Raw genomic sequence first — 16,434 nt, 5'->3', positions numbered from 1 at the left:
AGAAACTAAATAAACAAAATAAAGGTATTGTGTCCATTTACAACTAAAAATAAAAATTGAAAAAAAAAAGAACATATATGTAAAGTCAGGCATAGTGGCACACATCTGTAATCCCAGTGGCTCAGAGGCTGAGGAAGGAGGATCACAAATTCAAAGCCAGCCTCAGCAATTTAGGGAGGCCCTATGAAACTTAGACCCTATATCAAAATAAAAAACAAAAAAGGCTTGGGATGTGGCTCAATGGTTAAGAACCCCTGGGTTCAATTCCTGGTATTAAAAAAATTCATGTACACTTTTTGGTGGATATGTTTTCAATTCTCCTGATTATATAACTAGGAACTATACTTATGCTTAAAATATAGTTTTACTGGGATACACAGTCCTTAGTTGGTGTGACTTTCTTAAAATTAATATATTTATACTTATGTATGGAGTGCAGTGTCGTAATTCAATACTTGTGTACCATTTGTAATAGTCAAATCAGAGCAGTGACTAAGGAAGCTGAAGTAGGAAGGTCACAAATTTGAGGCAGGCTTCAGCAACTCAGCAAGACTCTCAACAACATAGTGAGACCCTGTCTCAAAAATATATGTTGATAAAAATGTATGAGATATATATGTGTATATACAGATATAAACATACACACACACACAATGGAATATTAGATATAAAAGGGTAAAATCTTTTCATTTGTATCAACATGGAACAAGAGAACAAAATCTTAAATATAAGCCAAACAGAAAGACAAATATCATATTTGAGGAAGTTACAAAAGTTGATCACATAGAGGTAGAGAGTAGAACTGGAGGCACTAGAGGTGAGGAAGGGAAAATAGGTGTGAGGGAGTGGAAATTCAAACCAAAATATAGAGGGGAAATAGTTCTAATGTTATGTAGCATAATAAGGCAACTATAGCCTATAACAATTATGCTTTTTAAAATGACTAGATAAGAATTTGATGGGCTGGGGTTGTGGCTCAGTAGTAGAGCTCTCACCTAGCACATATGAGGCCCTGGGTTTGATCCTCAGCACCACATATAAATAAATAGATAGATAGATAGATAGATAGATAGATTTAAAGGTTTTGTGTCCAACTACAACTAAAAAAATATTAAAAAAAAAAAAGAATTTGTAAGGTCTCTACATATAAAAGTGATAATATTTGAGAAGATAGACATGCTAAGTACCCTGACTCCTCTTTTTTTTTTTTTTTTTTTCTTTTTTGGTCCTGGGGATTTAACCCAGGTGTGCTTTACCACTGAGCTACATCTCTAGCCCTTTTTTTTTATTTTGAAACAGGGTCTCACTAAGTTACCTAGTGCCCCGCTAAGTTGCTGATGCTGGCCTTGAACTTGTGATCCTCCTACCTCAGCCTCCTAAGCAGCTGAGATTACAGAGATGTGCCACCAACCCCCTGGCCATTTTTATTTATTTTTTTGTTTGTTTGTTTTTTGTTTTTGAGAAAACTTCATACTGTTTTCGGTAATCACTATACTAATTTACATTCCTACCAAGAGTATATGAGTTGCCCCTTCTCCACATTTGCACTGGTATCGTTATTTTTTGTCTTCTCTATAATAGTCATTCTAGCTAGGATGAGATGAGAGCTCATTATGGTTCTTATTTTCATTCTACTGATGGTCAGTGATATTGAACATTTTTTCATATACTTGTTGGCATTTGTATATCTTCTTTTGAAAAATATCTATTCAGATCATTTGCCGATTTTATTTGGATTATTTGATTATTTTGTTGTTGAATTGAAGTCACTTTTTTTTTTTCCTGGCAGTTCAGGGGATTGAGCCCAGGGCCTTATGCATGCAAGCACTCTACCAACTGAGCTATATCCTCAGCCTATAGTGTTAACTTTTTTTTTTTTTTTTTTGGTAGACACAATATTTATTTACTTATTTATTTTTTATGTGGTGCTGAGTATCAAACCCAGTGCCTCACACATGCAAGACAAGTGCTCAACCACTGAGCTACAGCCCCAGCCCCTGGTGTTAACTTTTTAAAAGCTCTTGGAAGTTAATAGTTGTTTTAGTCAGCTTTTTTTTTTTTTTCTGCTGTGACTAAAATATCTGACCAGAACAATTGTAGAGGAAGAAAAGTTTATTTGAGGGTTCACAGTTTCAGAGGTCTTAGTTCATATCCATTCCTGGGGTAAGGTAAGGCAGAGAATCAAGGCAGAAGAGTATGGCAGAAGGAAGCAGTTCACAAGATGATCCAGAAGGGGAGGGGGGAGGGGGAAGGGGGGATGGAAAGAGAGGGAAAGAGAGAGAAAGAGAGAAAAAGAGAGAGAGAGAGAGAGAGAGAGAGAGAGAGAGAGAGAGAGAGAGAAAGAGAGAGAGAGAGACCTCTACTCTCCAGATACAAAATATATACCCCATAGTCTCGCCCCCCGGCCATGAACCACTTCCTCCAGCCACACCCCACTTGCCACCAGTTACCACTCAGTTAATCACATCACAGATTATTTCACTGATTAGGTTTTTGCTATAACCTAATCATTTCCCCTCTTAACCTTCTTGGCATTGTCTCACATGTGAACTTTTGGGGGGCACCTCATACCCAAATCATAACAATAGTTGTCTTTCATTGTTAGTATTGTTGATACTGTTATTACCAGTCAGCTATTAATATATATTTTTTTTCTAATTATAGAAGTTCTGAACACTTAAAAAAAAGACTTTTTCTGGTTCTTCTAAGATCTTCTCATAGTCTTCAGTATTCTTTGATTTGATGGTGATGTATCTATGTATGAATTTCTTTTTATTTTCATGTTTAAGATCATTAAAATTCTTGAATCTGAGGATTTATGTTTTTAATAGTTATGGAAAATTATCAGTGACTATCTCTTTAAATACTGTCTCTTTCTCATTATTCCTATATTTGCAAAAAAATCTGATTAGACATACATTAGAGCTTTTCATTCCATCTTTCATGTCTCTTAACCTCATTCATGTTTTCCATTTTGTCATGATGCATACGTGTAATTTTTTCAGATCTATCTTCCAGTTTACAAATTCTATCTCAAGTTGTATCTATTCTATTTAAATGTTTCATTAAATTTTTATTTTGTATGTAATATATTTAAATTTCTAATCTTCCTGATAATTTTTATAATCTTGCTTCTTTCTTCTCCCACAGTAGCTGAAGGTAAGAAAGTTGCAGACTGCCCAATGACACAGGCATCCTTGGCCTGTGCCACAGTTTCAGGAGCCATTTATTTCCCTGGGGTGGTACTTTTAGTGTGCTCTTGGCCTCTAGTAATTGTCAAGCAGAATGAATATGGACTGTGAAGAAAGAAGGGCAGATTCAGACTTCTGGTTTGGATAACCAGGGAGGTGAAGGTGCAATTAACTGGGATAAAGAACAATGGAAGGGTAGTCCTTATGGACTCTTCCAAACACTAAAGGGGGTTTCAAAAATATTTTTCTAGTATCTTTAAACGTTTTATAGCTGATAAGTCTATAAATCTTAAGTCATTGTGTACATGTGGGTATATATTCATATATACACACATATATATAATTTCTTTGTTTCTTTTCTAATGTTCATATTTTCAGCAAATAATAATTAAGCACCTACAGTGTGCCAAGAACTGAGCTGAAAAAACAGAGAGAAACAAGACAGAGCCTGTCCCTGCTCTCAGGAATTGTCCAGTCTCCAGAGACAGACATTTAACAGGTAACTGTGCCCCCATAGTTAATCACCCTTGGAGTAAAGTGGGCCATGCTGAGATATACAGAGGCCAAAACACTCATATTTGAATTGATTATTTTAAAATAAATATTCAATATTTATTTAAGGGAAAGGAAAATCCCACAAAGCAAAACCCAAGTTCTTTTCCTCCCCTAGAAGGCATTAGGGAAGCTGCCTGCTGTTGTGCAAGTATGTCTTCTTACTGGAACATACATCTTTTGGGGGAAGACTCACTTCCCACCCCAACTCTGAGCCACTTAGAAAATTGGTTATTTCAACCACATATAGCAGCCTCCTGGAAGTATGTTGTGGTAAACAGTTTCCATCTCATCACATTTACACTGGTGTTTTATAGTTGCTGTCCCCAATATCCCTTAATTCTAATGTTCTGGTAACTACTGCCACATACCAATCACTCCAAACGATCACTCTCTGCTATGGGGTGAATTGTGTCCCCCAAGAGATATCTTGAATTCTTGAAACCCAGCATTTCAGAATGTGACCCTGTGTATAAATAGGGTCATTGTAGATGTAACTAGTTAAGATGAGGCAAACTGGGGTAGAATGGACCCCTAATCCAAGATGACTGCTATTCCGTAAGAGAAGGGAAATTTGGACACAGTGACAGTGGAGAACATAATTTGAAGAGAGAGGCAGATGCTGATTGACATTTCCCTAAGCCAAGGGATGGTAAGCATGGCCTATAACCACCTGGGAAGGAAGCAGCCTTACAGAGGCCTTGATTTTGGACTCTGACTTTCGGAACCATAATAAGACAATGCATTTCTGTTGTTTCACCCAGTTTGTGGTCACTGTTACCTAGGAAGCCCTTGGAAACTAATGCACTAGCACTTACTTAGCTGACAAATCCACAGGTTGCGGGGACTCTGATAAGCAATTCTCACTCTGTATGTCAGTACACTGCAGCCATTTTGGTGCTGGAGGCTGGGGACATCTCAAAGCTTCCTCATGCACATGTCTGAGGTCTGGGCTGAGAAGATCCAAGCATCTGGAGCTGCAAAAGTTGGGGCCCAAGGGTATCTCTCACTCCATATGGTCTCTTCCCATGGCGACCCAGGTATTTGTTTATTTTTATGTGGTGCTGAGGATGGAACCCAGCGCTTCACAAGTGCTAGGCCTGCGCTCTACCGCTGAGCCACAACCCCAGTCGCCCCCTACCCAGATGCACTTCTTAGAGAACAACTGACAGTTACCCCAGAGAATGTGGGAGAAGCTACCCAGCCTTCTTAACCCAGCCCTGGAAGTCACATCGCATCACTGCTGCTAAGTTCTAGCCACAAAGGCCGTCAAAGAGGACTGCCTCGGCTCACGGCAGGGAACACAGACGTTATTCCTTAGAGGAGCAGGTAAGAATCCCTTGACACTTTTAAAACCACAATGAAACCGAGTTGCGGGATGAAACTCAGTTCTCCACTTACTTCTGCTGGCAGCTGAGGTCTGCACACACCGGGGCTTCGGCAGCCCATGGCGTTGCAGCTCTTAATGGTGGACCATGCCCTCCAGCTTGCAGCAGACCCCAGCCGCGCCTTTTCAATTTCTTCTTTCAAGTTCTTTGGTGAGTGAACCCCTGGCTAGGACGCACTCAGCAAGGAGAGCACTTGGAGCACCGCCCCAGCGCGCCACTCTAGGAGTTTATATAGCACTTGGTTTGCTGCTATTGGTCCAAGTTTATGCTAATTAGGGTTTGGAACCTTACTATCGCTATTGGTCAGTTTGTGAGTCCCATTCGGGTTTGCCCTCCCTTTTCTCCCAGCTTGGAAAAGCGGGAGGTTGGAGTCATCAATTGCGCATGCTCAGTGGGGTGTGTGGCGCTAGCAGGGCCCGGGCCCAGGGTATTCCCAGGGGTGGGAACCGGGTTCTACACAGAGGCACGGTCCTCCTGATCCCCTGGGGACGTGGCAGAGTATGCTTTGGGGCCTCACCTGCTCAACAGGGCCCAGAAACCGAAGATGAAATCTCTGCCTCCTTGTGGCCTCCCACAGCAGGCGGCCCATGGTGTGCAAGCCGGGCACCGTGGAGTGACAGATCCGCTGGCTCCGGCCCACCACGGCACTGGCCCCAGGCTCAGGCCCGCAGCGTCTGTATGGCGGGCTCCACCAGCCCCGCTCCAACTCGGCTACTCCCCTGCCTCTTCTTAACAGGAAGGCCGGCTGCGCAGCTTGGCAGCCGTAGAGTCATGTCAACAATAGCTCAGGGGACATCTGACTTGGGGAACTGAGGAAGGTGCCCTGAGACAGCAATGCTTGAGGAGTTCCAGGGACAGGCGCTGCCCTGGCCCCAGCCTCCCAGCTGATGGTGGAAAACAGCTTCTTCTGTTCTTCACCACCAGCACCAGGCCTGATGGAGCCCAGGGCTCAGGAATTCAGCTGAGGGCGCCGGCTGTGTGCCAGGCCCTGGAGTCAGATAATCCAGGCTCTGCCCAGATGCTGCAAGCTGGGGGCTCCACCCGGGCTCCATCCACCACCCAAAGGTGGTGGAGGGGAAGCTCAGGGGTCTTCTGTGCCTGAGGAGGCCCTTCCTTTTATCCTTAGTGTAAGACCATTTCTGACCCTGCTTTTCCCACTCCTCTGGGGCTGGCTGACCGGAGGCCCCTCTGAGAGAAGCCAGAGTCCAAAATCAAGGTGTCCGCAGAGCTACTTTGCCAGAGGTTTGGTCTCAGGATCTGGAGTAGTCACTCTCCCCCTACCGACCTAAGTTGTGCCCTCTGAATTGTCCTTTGAAAGCTTCTCCCTGTCCCCACCCTGCCTTACTCTACTGATAAGGACAAGGTGGCAGAGGTCCTGTGCCCCAGGTTGGGTATTCCTAGGTGATTCAGAAAAAAAGTGATGGATGCCCCAATGTCTACACAGGAAAGGAGGATTTCTGGCACCTCGGGTCACATTTGGAGCTGGAAGGGAACCGAAGAGAGCCTCTCCTCACCCCAGCCACACAGATGAGGAAACCGAGTCCAAGACAAAGACATGATTTCCTCACTAACAGAAAGGCAGGCCATGGCCAAGGACCTCATGCTCTGCGCCCTTCTTAGGGTTCTGGGGTCCCACTCAGATCAGGAAATGCAGATGGACTCCCCAGAGGCAGGGCCTCTATTCAGGTGGTTTAACTGGAGAGGCTCGGGAAGGAGGCAGTTGAAGCAGGGAGCTAATGGAGATGTGGTCTCCACTAGAGTGAGCCCCAACCTGATGGCATGGGGGAGGGGAGTTCTGGAACATGAATAGAATCACAGTTAGTCCCACCTGAGGCTTAGGGTCGCCTTTTGTACCACCCTGTGAGTCTGTCATCAGCCAAGTTCTGCCCAGGTGGAGGGAGCTTTTATTTGACTGACCACAGAGCTCCAGGGAAGGGACCGCTGTGAGCCATTAGCAGCAACCCCCTGCAGCTGGGGGCCAGTGAGCCTGCAGGAGAGAAGGACAATAAGCTTCTCTCCTCCCCAAAGCCTCGAAGTCACCCCTGGCATTTGCAGCACAGAATCCAGTGTCTAGGGACAGAGGACTGTCCTCTGCTGCCTCAGTTTCCATGTTCACAAAATGGGCCTGCAGACCATGGGGGTGGGGTGCATAGGTTCCCTTCCAAACCTGCCTTTCCAAGCTCCTGGGACCACTTCCACCTCACCCCCAAGCTCCCACGACACCACCCCCTGCCCCAGAGCCCCGCTTCCCCAGGGAGACTGGAGTGTGGACTCCACTCAGGCAGCCTCAGGCCCACGGGGAGGGCCGAGGCAACAGTTGTTTGGCTGCCTACGTCCCCACTGCCTGCCGAGCGGGCCTAGGGAGTCAGTATTTCTTGAAATGTAAGTACCCAGACCACACTGGGTTGTCAGTAAATTCATTATCCCATTACACAGGCCTGAATTATTCAGCGCTCTGAGGCCGCCTCAGGAACGTGCCTGAGCACAGTCGATGCGGGCATTAGTGGGATGGATGGAGTCAGGCCCCGGGCACGGTTGGTGCCAGGGTGACAGATCTGGGTCCAGAGAGGCTGCCGGGTCTGGAAGGCATAAGGGGAATCTCATAGCAGGGCCTGGGCCCAGGGTATTCCCAGGGGTAGGCATGGGGTTCTCTACAGAGGCACAGTCCTCCTGATCCCCTGGGGACGTGGCAGAGTGTGCTTTGGGGCCCCACCTGCTCAACAGGGCCCAGAAACAGAAGATGTAATCTCTGCCTCCTCCTGGCTCTGTGAGCTCCAGTCGGGGGTTCACCTCTCTGTGCCTGCTTCTTCATGTGTAAAATGCAGCCATGATGCCAAACGCTCCCAGTAACCACGCTCCCTTTTAATGTTAATGATAGTACTGATTTTTCATGGAGCACATAATTACTAGAATAAAGACTGTTGGCTAAAGTGTGACCAGGTGACGAGGTGCTGGTCAAAAGAATACAAGGAGGCCTATCTGTGGAGACTCTAAGGAAAATCTTCAGTTTCCTGAAAGGAAGGGAGCGAGTGAGTCCTGTTTTGTCCTGTCCTTTCCCCTGAAAACAAGAGTAAGGTTATAATGGTTGGAGCTCAAGCAGCTATCTTGCTCAATGAGGAGAAGTCACATGAGGATAGTGCAGGGTTTAGTACTTCAAGCCCTGAAACCAGAAGACCTAGGTTCAAATCCCTACTCTGTCATCTGTAGGCTGTGCAATTTGAGATGGGTTGCTGAATCTCTAAGTAACCCTGAAGATACTTCAGCTTTCCCATTTAGAAGATGGAGATAAAAATGGTACCTCTCCTTGTACAGGGTTGGTGTGAGGATTAACTGAGTTAATATGAAGCCATAAGAAGTGACTGACACAGATAAGTGTTATATAAACTTAGCTGCTATTATCTCCTTTCCACATACCTGGCGGATTCCCTGTGGAACTCAGGAACCTGACCAACCCCTGGGTCTCCCATAGTTTCCCCTTAGTCTGGATTTTCCCTTGGGGTGACTGCTCTTGGGCAGAAAGGTCGGGAGCATTCTGAGCTTCAACAGAATGTGAACAGCTTCCTCTGGGGAAGAGATCCCCACACCCCGAGCCGGTGGGAGGCAGAGACTGGGCTCCCAGGTCAGAGCCTAAACAAGGAATTGTTCTCTGGGATCCAGGTGCGGGTGTTAGGAAGAGAGCAAGAGAAATGAAGGCTCCTGACTTGCTGTGCATCCTGAGCAGCTATTGCTCCTCTCTGAGCCTCTGGGAAGCGAATCAAATGGAGATTCCAGCAGCCAAGAGGCCAGTGAGGCAAATGAAGTTTGTTGGTTCTGGGCAAGAGGGGATGGTGGGGACCAGGGCCAGGGAACCTGACCCATCCGAGCCCCCTGGTACCACGCAGCCCCAGCCAACCTGCCGTACAGCAAAGCAGGCTCCCCACGGGCAAATCTTCTACTTTTGCAGAATGGCAGTCCATCTGAAGTCTTTGTGCCATCTTCTGCTAGTTTAGAGCTGGCTCCATTAAAACAAAACATGGAGCAAGGCAAACAGCACATGTCCCCAGGCCCGCTAGGGGGCTGCCAGATGTGAACAAGAGCTGAGAGGTCTCCGCCCAGCTCACTGCACAGAAGCGCCCACCCCGTCTGGTCACCCACTGTCCCAGAAGCTCCTGTGCCCCTGGCCCCGAGACAGATAGAGGGATCCTCCCTGAAATGGGGATCCCCCACTCCAGGTCCCAGAGAGCGGCAGCCGGTCACCCATCCTGGCTGTGAGACTTGGGCGTGTCCCTGATCCTCACCTGGAGGACGTGGGGGGGGGGGGCACCCAGCTCACAGGGGATGGGAAAGGGTCTGGTCTGCAGCAGGGTGAGGGCGGGGTGCCCAGCACTGGCATTTGGACTCCTTAGGTGAGGGAAGGACTGAGCTCGCATGAGTCTGGGCATGTGGGATGGGGCGTCTTCAATGAAAAATCCTCACACCTGAAGGGAAGGAGCCACCCCCACCCCCGCTCCCCAGAGGCCACAGCTCCAAGTGCAGAGGGGAACCTGTCACTCTAGCCTAAAGGAAAGGTGAACAGGGTTACCCTACACCCACACCAAATTGCTCCTGTGTTTGGCAGTCTGTATCAGTTCATACAGTTTTGAGCTTCAACCAAAAAATAGAAAATAATAATAATAGTTAATTGCTGCTTAAACACAAAGGTCTCCATCTTCTCATATAACAAGGAGCTGGAGGGCAATAACGTTGATTCAGGGCTCAACGATATCTACAAGAACCAACACTCCATCCTTCTTCTCACCACCCTCACTTTTTGGTTTTTTTATCCTTAGTCTTGTTGCCTCATGGCCACAAAATGGCTGCTGTGGCTCTAAACATTTCATTTTTACACAACCTCATTCAAGGTAAGAAGGGAATAAAGAGGGGAAAAGAGTTTTGTTATCAGAAAGGAAAGTGTCCTGGAAAGCACCCATTTATCTATGGCCAGAAATGAGCCACATGGCCAACCTAACAGCATGGGACAGTAAGAATGCAGATATCTTGGGAAAAAGACAGGGATGGTATGACAGCCTGCAACTAATCACAGTTTATCCCCCAGATTTGGGCATGTTGTTGCCTGAACAATACGAGGCTTCCGTTGTTGTTAAGGCAGAAGAAGGGCAGGCTCTAAGGTAGACTTTAATGTTGTTGGCTAGAAGTCCAGGAATCCAAGTCACACAGAGGACGGTGCGCCAGACAGGGCTCTTCATTATAAACCACAGAAGCCACCTTGTGGCAAATAGCAGATTCCACTTTATGGCAAACCCCGGAATTCACTGTGTGGCAAATGGCTAATTCTACTCTGCTGCAAACAGCAGGCTCTGGGAGGAACCCCACCCAGGGACACCACAGGACTGTTCTAATACACAGCAACCACCACCAGCCCTGGGTGGAGGCCCGCCACGCCACGCCACACGGGTGCCAGAGCATCAATCTCCCTCATGCATCTGATTGGCAGAAGTCAAGTCATGTGCCTGCAAGGGAGTCTGGGTAGCGTTCATCTTCTCTGGGGGAAGGGGAGACTCATTGCCTAGACCAGGAGCTCAACGTGGAGAGAGAAGCGCTACAGGGAAACCTCACCAATTCTTAAAAGAATTCCATGAGGTCTCAACTAATGGATCAGTCAAAGCATCCAGCAGAAGCAATGAGACACAGGAGTGGCTGTGACACGGCAGTCCTGGCCACCATACCCAGTCCAAAAAAGAGAAACAGGAAAGACCACATACTCACCTGGTGGGGACTCCCCAGAATACCTGAGCACCAGGCCTGAAATTCAGTCAGCAAAATTGCATCCCATGTAAAATTCTGGTACCTGGTGGTCCTCCCAAGAGAAAGAAATTACTAGATGTGGAGGCACACACCTGTAATCCCGGTGACCCATGAGGCTGAGGCAGGAAGATCACTGAGTTGAAGGCCAGCCTCAGCAACTCAGGGAGGCCTAAGTAACTTAGCAAGTCCTTGTCTCAAAATAAAAAATGATCACACCTTAGCTCTGTTGCTGGTATTTTCTGGTATGTGAAATTCCAGTTTGCACATCTGGAAAAGGAACACGATAGAAGCTCCTTGAAAGAACTGCTGTGAGGATCATCCCCACCAAGCCCCTGAGTGCAGAAGCCTGGAATCAGGTGTTTAAGTATCCAATGCCGTGGTCTCAGGATGGGGGAGGGGGACCAGGTAGGGGCATTTTAAACCTTGTAACCTTCCAGGAGGCTCTGCCAGCAACAGTCTGGCCCCATGCTCTCCGACATCGGCATTACTCCTTGGTTGTTAACTTACATGCCAAGGGCACTTTGCAGATGTAACTAAGGTTACTAAACAATCACCTGCAAATAGAGAGGTTATCCTGCTGGGCCCAAGGTAACCACATGAACCCTTAAAAGCCAAAGAGGAAAGCAGAGTAATTTGAGGCACCCAAAAAATTCAAGGTGTCTTTGCTGGTCTTGAAGATGGAGGGGTTTCATGAGAAGGCCCAGAACTCTGTCCAGAGCCGGTGAGCTTGGAAGACTTGAGAACTGCAGCCCCAGCCATGCCTTGACTTGAACCTGGAGAAGCCTAAGCAGAGAATCCAGCCTGGCCGCAATTCTGGCCTTCACCAGTGTGAGAGAACACATGGGTGTTGTTTTAAAGTATTAGGTTTGTGGTGATTCATTATGCAGGGCCGGGGTGTGGCTTAGTGGTACAGCACTTGCCAAGCATGGGCAAGGCCCTGGGTTCAACCCCCAGCACCACAAAATAAAAACAATTAAACCACTGAGTCAGAAGTACTACCCCTGGGTTAGTGAGATTTCCATCACCATGACAAAATACCTGAGAAAAATTCACTGAAAAGGAGGAACTGGGCCAGGTGGCACACACCTCTAATCCCAGCTACTCAGGACGCTAAGATAGGAAGAGCAGGAGTTTGGGTTTCCTCCTCTTGGGAGGATCAGCAGCAACTTTCCAAGACTTGGGCTACTTTCCAAGACCTGGTCTCAAAAAAAAAAAAAAAAAAGTGAGAGTTAGGATTTATTTATTTATTTTTGGGTCATAGTTTCAGAGGTTTCAGTCCATGGTCACTTGGCCCAGTTACTTTGCACCTGTAGTGGTAAAGTACATCATGGCAACAGAAGCATGTTGGCAGAGCTGGGAAGCAAAGAGAGAAAAGGCTGAATTCCCCATATCCTCAAGGCCACTCCCCAATGACCTAACAGCCTTCCATTAAGCCCCACCTCTTAAAGTGCCACCATCTCCCAAAAGCACCACAGATCAGGTACCCAAGTCTTCAACACATGGGCCTTTGGAGACACTTAAGATCCACACCCTAACAATCCCCATTAATTATTTAATTGAGATACTCTGAGCTCACTCAGAACAAAGTGAACAGAGAATCCAATGTTTAAACCCAAGTTCACCTGCCTCCACAGTCCACAGTCTTGTTTTCCCCTTTGGATTCTCCAAATGAGGAAACTGAGGCACAAGAGGAATTGTCAGTGTCCACTCCTCAGTATCTAAGCACAGAGAGGTGGGACCAGGCTGTGGGCTCTCATCCTCCCCAGCTCATCCGGGGAACCCGGGAAGCCTCTGAACCATAGTCTATCTCCTCAGCCCTCTTGCTTGAACTGGCAATTTGGTCCCAGGAACCCCTGGATCCCTTAAAGTCTTAGGTTAAAAGGTGCCATTATCTCTGTGGAGCGTGGCAGAAGTCACCCAGATGTGGTGAGACTTTAGGCTGAATGCTTCTCTGTGATGAGACCTAAAGCCACCGAGCCCTGGAGGGCCTCCTCTTCATTCCAACTTCTCTGCTCCATACTCCGCTGAGAGGAAACTGGTGCCCTATGAGCCAGGACAGACACATCTCTCAAAGTGGGATCCTATTTGACTGTCATGGTGTTTTAAAAAATCTGAAAGTCTCCCAGTGTTCGAAAAGTGTGAAGTTTTACACCAAACACCACACTTCTAACCCCTCTTGAAGAACCAGATGCTCTGGCCACACGTGGCCCATCTTCCCACTTGACGGCCAGGGGGTGGAGTTAAGTGGCTGTAGCACCTTCTGATGGTACCCGAGCTCCGGAGCAGCGGTCCCCACAGCCCCATTCACCTGGCCCTCACTTGCCTCACCTGCCTGGCTCTGGGGACATCCGAGTTCCAATCCCAGAGTCCCAATTTGATTCTGTGACATTTCCCTTCTGCCTCTGCCCTGCCCAGTCCTGCAAGTCCCTAAAGGGGACCCAGCCTGATGTTAGCAAGGTGGAAGAACTTGGGGGCATTAGGCTAGAAATACAGGGGTCTCCTTCAGACCTGTCTTTGTGGACAACTGTTCCCTTTGACCTAGTTTGGCTAAGAATATCTGAATGTCTCTCTGAATCTATCTGCTTCAGCCTCCTGGGTCTTCTCCACTGTCTGGTGGGGGCATATGGGCGTGTATCAAAACCCATTTTCTCTGCCCTGGGGAGCCTGCCAGTTCCTAGGTGCCTCATGGGGCAGCAGCCTTTAGCCAAAAGGGCAAGTGAGACATGTGGCCAGGCTGCTCCCTCTCCACATGGCCCTGTGGGAAAGCCCACCCCCCTCCACACCACCAGGATCACTGCCTGCCGGGGTAAGCGCCAAACCCCACTTTATCCTCTGCCCCAGCCTCCTAGGAAAAGGCCCTGTAACAGATCCAGAGGCGACACTTTGACTCCATCGTGAGCCGAGAGGCTGGCGCAGCAACGGAGAAGACAAGAAATGAGGAGGAAAGGGGGGAGGGAGGTGGAAAAATTAAATTTTGCGTGATCAGCAAGGTTTCAAACAATCGCTCGCCAACTGAAGTGGGTGCCACGTCTATAAGTCATTCTGTTTTATAGACCATTAGGATCTCCAGAGAGAACCTGCATGGAGACCACTGCTTTTTGTTGAAATTAAAATGTCAGAGAAAAAGAAATAGAACAAAACAGGGAATCTGCAATTAATTACCAGGCCATAAAAATTCAATAATCAGGAGGCAGAGCGGCCGCAGGCCCAGAGGTATCAGAGCCAGCGTAACAAGAATGGAATACATTAATCTTTTCAAATTAGTTTTTTAATCTGACGGGGATATATGGTGACATGCCTCCCCTCCCCTCCTGCTCCCCCCACCTCCACAGCTCCGGCCTGAAGCCAGGCTGGGGGAGGAAGGTTCTGGTGTGAGCTGGGAGCCTGCAAGCCACCCAGACCCCCAGACAGGGCAGAGAGGGACCCAGCTGAGCCCAGACCCCGTGCCAGCTCGCCAGGTGGAAGAGCCCCAGAGGTGCCAGAGAAGCCTATTCCCACTGGGTCCCAGGGCCAGAGGAGCTGGATATGCATTGGGCCCGAGTTTAGAAAGCAAGAGAGAATCTGGGCATGACTTACAGAGGGGCCGAGCTTTAAGCTCTCCATTCCTTCTCCAGAAAATGGGAATGATATCCCTGCCCCACAAGATGACGGGTGAATTGTGTCTAGTATCCAGCAGGCACCCAGCAAGGAGTCCCTACTGCTATTTTAATTGCTGTCAGCTCTGGCAACATGGAGCAGAGAGCACCATCAGGTTGCTGTTCAGACAGCATCTATTTAGCACCTTCCCTTTGCTCAGGCCTGAGGCAAACAGAGAACGGAAGCCGCAGTCCTCACCTGGGAAATGGGATTTGCAGCAAGGTCAAAGGAACCAGCTGGGCAGGAGAATCGCTTGTAATCTCAGCGATTCTGGAGGCTGAGGCAGGAGAATCCTAATTGGAGGCCAGACTAGGCAATTTAGTGAATCCCTGGGCAATTTAGAGAGACCCTGTATAAAAAAATAAATATATAAAAGTAAAAAGGTCCTGGGGGATGAGCTCAGTAGTAAAGGGACTCTGGGTTCAATTCCTGTACCAAAATAATAATAATAATAATAATAATAATAATAATAATAATAATATATTTTTTTAATTGGCAGGGTCAACCAGGGCCAATAAGCAGAGAACAGGAGTTTGTTTCTGGAGCAGATCCACAGGCCTGGAGGCTGGTCGCTGGAGGTGCTGGGGAAGGCGTCTGGGGCTGCTGCAAGCCCACCAGCCCCTGGGGAGAACAAGCTCCTTCCCTGGCCCGCAGCCGAGTCCGGGGGCAGCTGTTGATTGGTCAGAGTCAGCCCCACCCTGTTTCTCATTGGACGCCAGGCTCTCAGCGCCCAGGGCTCCACCCCAAACCTTCAGCGGGTGGAGCCAGTCTCTGCAGGCTCAGGATCAGATTCGGATCACACTGGGGCGCAAGTTTCTGACCTTCAGCCCCAGCCAAGCTGCCCTCTCGCGGACCCCACCACCCAACCCATCCGTTAGCCCCCGGTGGAACTCAATACCTGGTCAGGTGTTGTTCTTCAGTGGGCTCCAAAAACAATCACCCCAGGAACTTCTGCAGAGCAGCTCCAGGACGGCCCTCTTCCCTTGCGGCTTTGACGGCTTTTAAATATAACATCTAAAGCTAAGTGCCAGGGCCTGTGTAAGTCCTTCAGTTGGGTTTTCTCATTGGTTGAACTCCCTGAGAGGTCGGGACTACAGAAGGAAATAGTGAAGCGTTCTGCCAGTCTTGTTGTCTCAACACCAGCGCCACAAAGAATATAAACCATGCGTGGTGGTGCATGCTTGCAATCCCAGCTACTGGGGAGGCTGCGGCAGGAGGATCACAAAGTTTGAGGCCAGTGAGGCAACTAAGCAACTGTCTCCAGGAAAAAAAGAGAAAGACTAAAAAATTCTGGGCATTTAGTTCAGTGGTAGAGCTCTTGCCTAACGTGTGAGAGGAGGGCACTGGATTCATTCTCCAGCACACAAAAAGAAAAATACAGCCGGGTGCCATGGCTCACACCAGTAATCCCAGCATTCGGGAAGGTCAGACAGGAGAATCACAAGTTCAAAGCCAGCCTCAACTATGGTGAGGCTCTAAGCGAGTCAGTGAGACCCTGTCTCTAATAAAATACAAAATAGGGCTGGGGATGTGGCTCACTTGTCGAGTGCCCCTGAGTTCAATCCCAGATACCAAAAAAAAAGAAAGAAAGGAAAGGAAAGGAAAGGAAAGGAAAGGAAAGGAAAGGAAGAAAGAAAGAAAGAAAGAAAGAAAGAAAGAAAGAAAGAAAGAAAGAAAGAAAGAAAGAAATGGAAAGAAAGAAAGAAAAGAAAAGAAAAAAAGAAAGAAAGAAAATACAAGCCAGTACTGTGCCTTTCACCTTCCCCAGAGTTTGGCCTATAGTAGGTTTTCAATTCATCAATCAATGGTCAGTGAATATCGTTCCAGCAGAACAACCCAGCAAGGGACCTCACTTACCATTCAGTCACTGTCTCCCCAAAATA

At 47.7% G+C, this 16,434-nt stretch overlaps 1 long non-coding RNA gene across 1 annotated transcript; it reads right to left on the bottom strand.

The window, feature by feature from the left end:
- Positions 1-12,176: 12,176 nt before the first annotated feature.
- On the bottom strand, positions 12,177-16,174 carry LOC143381298 (uncharacterized). The gene is made up of 3 exons (XR_013088802.1): positions 15,450-16,174; positions 14,750-14,900; positions 12,177-12,958 (listed from the first exon to the last, which is right to left on the bottom strand). It is a non-coding gene; the product is annotated as an uncharacterized LOC143381298 (long non-coding RNA).
- Positions 16,175-16,434: the final 260 nt, after the last annotated feature.

This window comes from Callospermophilus lateralis, chromosome 15 (assembly GCF_048772815.1).
Source record: "Callospermophilus lateralis isolate mCalLat2 chromosome 15, mCalLat2.hap1, whole genome shotgun sequence".
NCBI lineage: Eukaryota > Metazoa > Chordata > Mammalia > Rodentia > Sciuridae > Callospermophilus > Callospermophilus lateralis.
This window is presented reverse-complemented; position numbering and strand designations above follow the sequence as displayed.